Below are 7881 nucleotides of genomic sequence, written 5' to 3'. Positions count from 1 at the left end.
GCTTATTTGTTACTGTAGCTTAGTCTAGCCTTTCTGACCAACATAGTAATGAACACAATTCATTAAGTGCTTAGTCAGTTTTTGAAATGTACTTCAACTTTTGGAACAAGATTTAAAATTTTTAAAGATAAAAAAATTATAGCTACACAATCTAATGGAAAATATTTGTTTGATTTACATTGTTTTCCCTAACCATCTCTTATTACATATACTTTTAAAATGTTTTTCAGAGCTTCACTGAGATATAATTAACATACAATAAGCTCATATTTATTTATTTATTTTTTCATGTCAGACGGGCAATGTGCCGATTTCATAACAAGATTTGTGAGAGGCACATCTCACACATGTGCATGAAAACCCAATCACCACACTTATGAACTACAGAAGGAGCAATAAACTCATATTTAAAGTATGCAATTTGATAAGTTTTGGTGTGTGTTGTACACACATGTGAAGCCTTTACTGCCATCATGATAATGAACATATATCCATAATGTGCAAGAGTTTCTATGTGTGCCTTAGAAAGCTTTTTCTCTTTTCCCCTCCCACCTGCTTCACTTAGTCACCCGGTAACACTGATCTGCTTTTGTCACCATGGCCTAGTTTGCCCTTTCTAAAATTTTATATAAATGGAGACATATAGTATGTACTCATTTTTTGTCTGCCTTGTTCTTAGTATAATTCTTTTGAGAGTCATCGGCTTGTTGCTTGTTCAGTAGCTCATTCTTGTTATATTGCTGAGTAGTATTTCAATTATGGACATACCAAATTGGTCTGTACGTTCCTCTGACTTTGGATGTTTCCCATTTTTGTCTATTTTAATAAAGTTGTGATGAATATTTGTGTACAAGATTTTGTGTGGACATGTGGGTTCATTTCTCTTGGGAGAAAGGGTGAGGAGTGGCTGGATCCTATGGTAGATGGTGTCTGTTTAACTTTTAAAGAAACCACCAATTGTTTTCTAACATGATTGTAACATACAAACCCATCAGTGATTATGTTAGAGTTCTGGTTCCTCAACATCTTTGCCAACACGTGGTATGGTCAGGTTTTTAGTCTTTAAATAGATGTGCAGTGTATCTCATTATGGTTTAAGTAAATATTATAAAATAGACAAACGTCAAATCCATCATTTTAAAGTATACAATTCAGCAATATTTGGTACATTCACAATACTGTGCAACTATCACCACTATAGCATCAGAATATTTTTGTCACCCCCAAAGGAAACCTCGTACCCATTAAGAAGTCACTCCCTGTTTCCCCCTCGCCCAGCCCTGGCAACCATTAATCTGCTTTCTGTCTCATGGCTTTGCTTATTCTGAATATTTCATAATGGAATATGGAATAAAATTAATCATAAAATATGTAGGCTGCCTTCTTTCACTTAGCATGATATTTTCAAGGTTTGTCTACATTGTGGGACACATCACTGCATCATTTCTTTTGTGTCTGAATAATACTCTGTTGTGTGTGTATACCACATTTTTGTTTGTCCATCCATCACTTGATGGACATTTGGGTTATTTCTACCCCAGAGCTATTATTTGAGCTATTGGATTATGATATGCTTTGGTGTCACTTTCTACATATTTCTTCTGCTTGGGATTCATTGGGCTTCTTGGATCTTTGCATTTATGTTTTTCAATGTAATTGGGAAATTGTTATCGTTAGTTTTCAAACAGACTTACTGAGATACAATTTACCTACCATACAATGCATCCATTTAAAATGTAGAATTAAATGTATGTTATTATATGCGTGGATGGCATGCATCCATTACCACAATCAATTTTAGAATGTTTTATTTTTAGCCACTACTACCCAATTCTCCTCACTACTCTCCACTCTCACCCCAAGCAGCCACTAATGTACTTTCTGTCTATACAGATTTGCTGATTCTAAATGCTTCATATAAAGAAATCATATACTATATGGGAATTGGCTAGTATCTCTTTAGATATTTTTTTCTGTCCTTTCCTCCTTCTCCTCTCCCTTGGGTTTTCCATTTGTTTTAAAGTTATTTTTGAAGACTGTATTAATTTGTTTCCATGTATTTTTTAATATATTTTTTACTGCATTTTGAAACATTATTCTAAGAAGATGTCCACAGGCATCACTAGATTTCTAGGGGGTCCTTGGTCCCTATTCTAGATGCTGTTATAGATGAGTGTTTTACAAACTAATATTTCAAGGAAAGCTGTTCCTTAGGGTATTGGTAGATGCTGCAGTGGAGGTGTTCTTTGCTCAAATCAGCTTGGGAGACACTGAGTGAAACAACATTTGCCATTTTTTTTTCTGTTGAATTTCTCTGAGTTTTTTAGTCCCTAAAATGCTTCTTTGTGTATATCTAAAGGAGATTTGATGTACAATAGTTTCCAAATGCAAGGTAGCACACAGTACACTCTTTTTTCAATTTATTATTTTAAAACCCTATAATAATATCTAGATCACTGAATTCTGCAAATGAAATGCTCCAGGTCACCTAAAAAGACTCATAGAACATTAACATTATTATAAATGTTTCCCAAACTAGGAATAACAGGATAATGGGCCCATTTAAAGGACAAAAACTCATGGACTCTTCATTATTGAATTAAATGTGTTTTACCTTACTATTTTTGAAGTATATACAGATATAACACTAGATCTAACTTCCTTGTAACCAATAAAACCAAAAACAAATTTATAAATTAAATATTATACCACACAAAAAAATCAAAATCCAGACCGATATATTTATTTATTTATTTTTGCAGTTTTTGGCCGGGGCCAGGTTTGAACCCACCACCTCCGGTATATGGGGCTGGTATCCTACTCGTTTGAGCCACAGGCACTGCCCTAAACTGATATATTTAATGTGATGGATTTGTTTCTCTTGAAAACACTAAATGGCTATTTGCAATGTTATAGTTCTGTGGGACTGAGCTGCTAAGAGTCGGTTTCTTTTGAATTTGTCATGACTGTAATCCTGGATGCATGGGTGACTCAGTTTCCCACAGCCCTCTCTGAGAAAGCTTGCTTCTTACAGGGCTGTGATACTGTTTTCATCTTTAGTTAATATGACCATATCGCACCTTCAGATTAGTTCTGCCCTCCTTTTCCCGTTAACTATTACAAATAAAATACTATTGCTTGATTCCAGTTCCATCACAAGCAGTGCAAACAGGAACAGTGTAATTGTTAGTTTGATGCGTTAACTTGACTGAGTCATGGGGTGCCCAAATATTTAGTCAAATATTATTCTGCATATTTCTGCGAGGGTGGTTTTGGATAAGATTAATGTTCACATCAGTAGACTAAGTAAATCAGATTGCCTTCCCAGTGTGAGTGGGTCTCATCCAATCAGTTGACACTTGACTAGAGTAAGAAAGCTGACCAAGGCTGGACACAGTGGTGCGTGCTTGTAGTCCCAGCTACTAGGGAGGCTGAGGCAGGAGGATTGCTGGAGCCCAATCTGGGCAACATAGTGAGATCCTGTCTGGAAAAAGAAAAAAAAAAAAAAAGCCTAACTCTTACCTGAGTTAGAGAATTTTTCTGCTTGACTGCCTTCAAACTGGGACACTTTTTCTCTGGGTCTTTTTTTTTTTTTAATGTTCCAAAACATAAAAACATGGGTTTGTTTTATTTTACTCTGATGCAAAACCAAAGATTCCACTACAGCACAGAGACTCATATATTCAAAGGTCATGAAAAAGTGGCAGGGGACATGCAGAACGTGATGTACAAACTGGAGGGTTGGGTCATTTTCTTTAATGTGACACTACACTGTCACTGAAGAACACATTTAAATTAACACTGCAGAACTGAAATGAAATGTGGCACAAACAGGACAACTGCCAGGCAGGCCTTCCAGCACCTCCCTTGGGATGGACCTGCCATCTCTAGACTTGAGTTTGGGGAGGATTTACAATTCTTTGGAAAAATAAAAAGTTCATTCACACTCCTGAAATTTCACAGAAGAATTTTAAGGCCAAAACATAGTGGGTTCATTTATCTTCACTTCCAAGGGCAAATCTGATGTTCTTTCTACTCAAACCACTTAAGCTTCCAGTTCAAATCCCAGCCCAACCTTGTGACCTCCTGCATTGAAGTTCTTTCTGATAAGGTCAGTTTGACTCCTGGTCAAAGGGTCTGAGTATAACCCAGTCCAATCAAGCTGGCATTATTTACTTTAGCAGACAGAGAAGTTCTACAGTCCAGCCTGTATTTAGCAGCTATGTCAAAACGGGTATTATTACTGCCAGCTGTCCAAGCAAGGTTTATTGATGTTTCAATCTTCTCATTAACCTTCTGGTAGATAGAACCTCCAAATTCAGTGCTATTGTTCACATGACTGTGCAGCTGGAAGTCTGCAGCCTTGTAACCCAGGACAAAATTATTCTGTGATAGTTTGGATTTGGCTGTGTCTAAACTCATCTGATAGCCAGCAAGCCAACCTTCAAAGGCCAACACAGCCCAGCCATAGATGGTTGGTCCAGAAAAATCTATATCAACATTACTGCCAAGACTGAAACAATCCCGTTTATAGGAAGCCTTTAATTTCCCACTCTTCTTTCCTGTGTTTGGTCCACAAATGGTATCAAGAGTCAATTTCAACCTTTCAGCCAACTTATTCTCCAAAGAGATTTCTGTCCTGAGAGTATTGTCTGTGTTCCATTTTTGGGTGAAGGTAAGTCCATAGTTACAGACCTTATATTTGGTCTCTAGGTAGCCTGACGCTTTCCCTGTATTAGTGTAAGCATGACCAGAAGTAGACAATTCCACTCCACTACAAGACTTGGTTTTCAGATTAATTTTGACTATGCCAAACCCATTTCCTTTATTGAAGACATCCTTGGCAGCCTTTCCTAAGTCATAGTAAGTTGGTGTGTTACACATATCTCCAACCAGAGGGCCTGTCTCAGCTCCATCAGGACAATGCTGAAGGTCTTCTCTGAACCAACCTTTTCTCTGGGTCTTGAGCCTGCAGGTCTTACAATCACACCATCAGCTCTTTTGGTATTCAGCCCTTTGGACTTGGACTGGAGCTGCACCATTGGCTCTCCTGGGTCTCCAGCTTGCTGATTCCCTCTGTAGATTCTGGGACTTGGCCTCCAAATTGTGAGAGCCAATTTCTTATAACAAATCTCTTTTTTATACTATTTATAATAAATATAAATATACACATATTTATATTTAGCACTGCCATCATGTAGCAATAGTTATCAAATCTAATCTTTTAGTATAAGTATATCAAATACAATATCTAGGATATATTTATACTATGAGAGTATTTGCTATTTTCTTGAAGTCCAAATTTAACTGGAAATCCTATATTTTATCTGGTAGCCCTACATCTAGAAGATATAGAATAGGATTTTGTTATTTGTTAAGATTATTATCAAGACAGAAAAACAAAAATTCTCCCTGATAACTTGAGGATGGGAGAGAGAGAAGTTGCCGTGGTATTGACATGAATGGCAATCATATGGAAAGACTTGGGAGCCTGCCAGTCACATCATTGCCAACCCAGGAGCGAAGTAGCAGGCTCTGATACCTTGTGCTCCAGATCATCTCAGCAGGGCACCACCAGAGAGAGAGAAGTTGGCCCTCGGGATCCAGTGTCAAGGCAGATGGCCCCTGCCCAGAAGCCCTACCATGAACTCCACGGCTAGCTACTTGAGAGAACAGTCTCCCAAGGTACTCACCCTGTGATTTCTGTACTACTCACAGGCACAAGAGAGAAGTGTTGCCCAGCTACATGCCTTGTCTCAAATCCGGATCTCTCCATGAGACCCTACACACTAACATCAAGGTGCCTTACGTCGCTGCCCATCTCATTCATCTCCAGAAATCCATCTCTTCAAGCCAAGGGCACCTTAATCCCCACACCATTCTCAACAGTCTCTATTCTGACTCAATTTCCTGCTCCTTCTGTGCTCCCAAGCCTTTCCTGTGTGGGTTTGGGAACTCATGGCCATCAGTTACACTTCTCCCAAAGGCCTGGTCTTCTCTGAGTGTTCATTTCCCTTTTGTATCAAATGAAAGCTGAATGTCTGTTCATAACATCATTTCCTTTGTGACCCGTTCAAGTGGCAGGTGTGTTTTCTCTGAAACACAGGGTGCCTGAGGGCCTGAGGTGGGGTAGGTGGGGAAGTGGGGTTGGGCCTTGGGTTGGGTAGATCCTCTTTGCTTTCTGTTATTGCTTCCAAGTCCCTTCCCTCTCCTTCTCCCTTCAAAGCGCCACTCCTTTGAGTCCATGTTAAGGCACTACTTACTCTTGTTCATTATTGTCTCTAGCACTGCCACACTGACTTCCTGTCCATCCTTTTTCTCAACACCATTCCTGGTATCTTCAACATGCACATGGATAAGCCATCCCGCACGCTGCCCTCCAGTTCCATGTCTTTCTTTGATCTGTTCCTCTTTGATCTCTCCCTTTGATCTAACTCCAGGCGCACAGCCATCCATTCCTATGTCACATCTATAACCCAAAACTCAGGCATCCCACTCTCTGACTGTCACCTCCTTCCATTCCAGCTCCTTGGGGTAGTATTTCCAATCCATCTCATCAAACTTCCAACATACCAGCCCTCTCGCTTTTTCACTATCTGCCATTTCTGTCAGGTTCTCAGTTCCTTCTTTAACCAGCTTAATTTTGTTGGCTCATCAGCATAACTATTCCATTTCACATAGTTTTAATTTCCTGCTCTACTTCTCTTCCTCTACATTTACTCTCTGCATAAACCCTATGTCTGCCTACTACATACCTGAACTCAAGCAGGTAAACATCATGGAAGAAAAGCACATGTCCAGACCAACTGGTCTCACTTTAAATTCATGACCACATCTCCAGTGAGCACTCAGCCTTGCTCAGCAATCCTACTACCTTTCTCTGTGTGTTCACTTCCCACTTTCCAAAGCTATTACTTCACATCTTTACCTCTTTTCTGCTCCTCTCCCTGGGGCCTCTCACCTCTGGGTGGAGGGGGAGTTCACTCACTACCTCACTATCCTCTCCCTTCCTCACCTGGTGACTTCACCTCTGTTCTGTTGAAAAAATAGAAACAGTTAGACAGGAGGAGCTTTATCTTCCCCGTATACCTCCCAGTGTATCTGAATTTGTGTTGGTCTTTCCTGCCTGCATTTCTGTATTTCCTGCTATGGATGAAAACTCTTTGCTTTTACTGGAAGATACACCCCTTACTCATGAACTGGATCCTCTGGCCTCTTGTTTTCTCAAAGGACTTTGCTTCTGTAACTCTTCTTCCATCTTTGCTGCATCTCCAGTTTTTTTCTCTCCACTCACATAATTTCTCTGCAAAATGCAGACTTTTCTGGTAGCTCTGGTGTTTGCAGAGCCTTGTGTTCTCCTGAAGCTGCTGTCTTATTTCTCTGCTGTCCTTCCAGCAGCCCTTTCCCTGAACTTCCTCATCTCTGATTCTCTGCTGTGCCCTGTGCCATTGTGGATCTCCTTCTTCTGACCCACTGAGACTGTTTTTCACAAGGTCATTGATAATCTCTTATGCAGGGGTCCTCAAACTTTTTAAACAGGGGGCCAGTTCACTGTCCCTCAGACAGTTTGAGGGCCGGACTGTGGGCCCCGGGGTGAGTCGGTGCTAAGCAAGACAGGCAGCAGCGGCAAAAATACACAACGGGCCAAATAAATGTCATAGACGGGCTGCATGTGGCCCACGGGCCATAGTTTGAGGACGCCTGCTCTAGTGGTGCTCACTTTTCTGTCTTTACTTGATCTCTCAGCAACATCCAATATGGTTGATGTAGTTGACCCCACCATTCTTGAACTACATTTTTCTCTTGCCTTCTGAAATATTGAATCCTGTTGTGTGCCCCTGTGTAGATGCCTTAGCAGGCCACCTCATTTGCTGCTTGACA

At 40.1% G+C, this 7881-nt stretch overlaps 1 non-coding gene and 1 pseudogene across 1 annotated transcript; both read right to left on the bottom strand.

Moving 5' to 3' along the window:
• Positions 1-289: 289 nt before the first annotated feature.
• Positions 290-393, bottom strand: LOC111723676. Its single transcript, XR_002772176.1, has one exon. It is a non-coding gene; the product is annotated as a small nucleolar RNA U13 (small nucleolar RNA).
• Positions 394-4122: 3729 nt separating this feature from the next.
• LOC100950487 lies at positions 4123-4884 on the bottom strand (annotated as a pseudogene).
• Positions 4885-7881: the final 2997 nt, after the last annotated feature.

The sequence above is a fragment of the Otolemur garnettii genome, unplaced genomic scaffold (assembly GCF_000181295.1).
Source record: "Otolemur garnettii isolate 467f Iridium unplaced genomic scaffold, OtoGar3 scaffold00014, whole genome shotgun sequence".
In the NCBI taxonomy this organism is placed as follows: domain Eukaryota; kingdom Metazoa; phylum Chordata; class Mammalia; order Primates; family Galagidae; genus Otolemur; species Otolemur garnettii.
The sequence above is the reverse complement of the archived record's forward strand: the minus strand, read 5'-3'. Positions and strand labels throughout refer to the sequence as shown.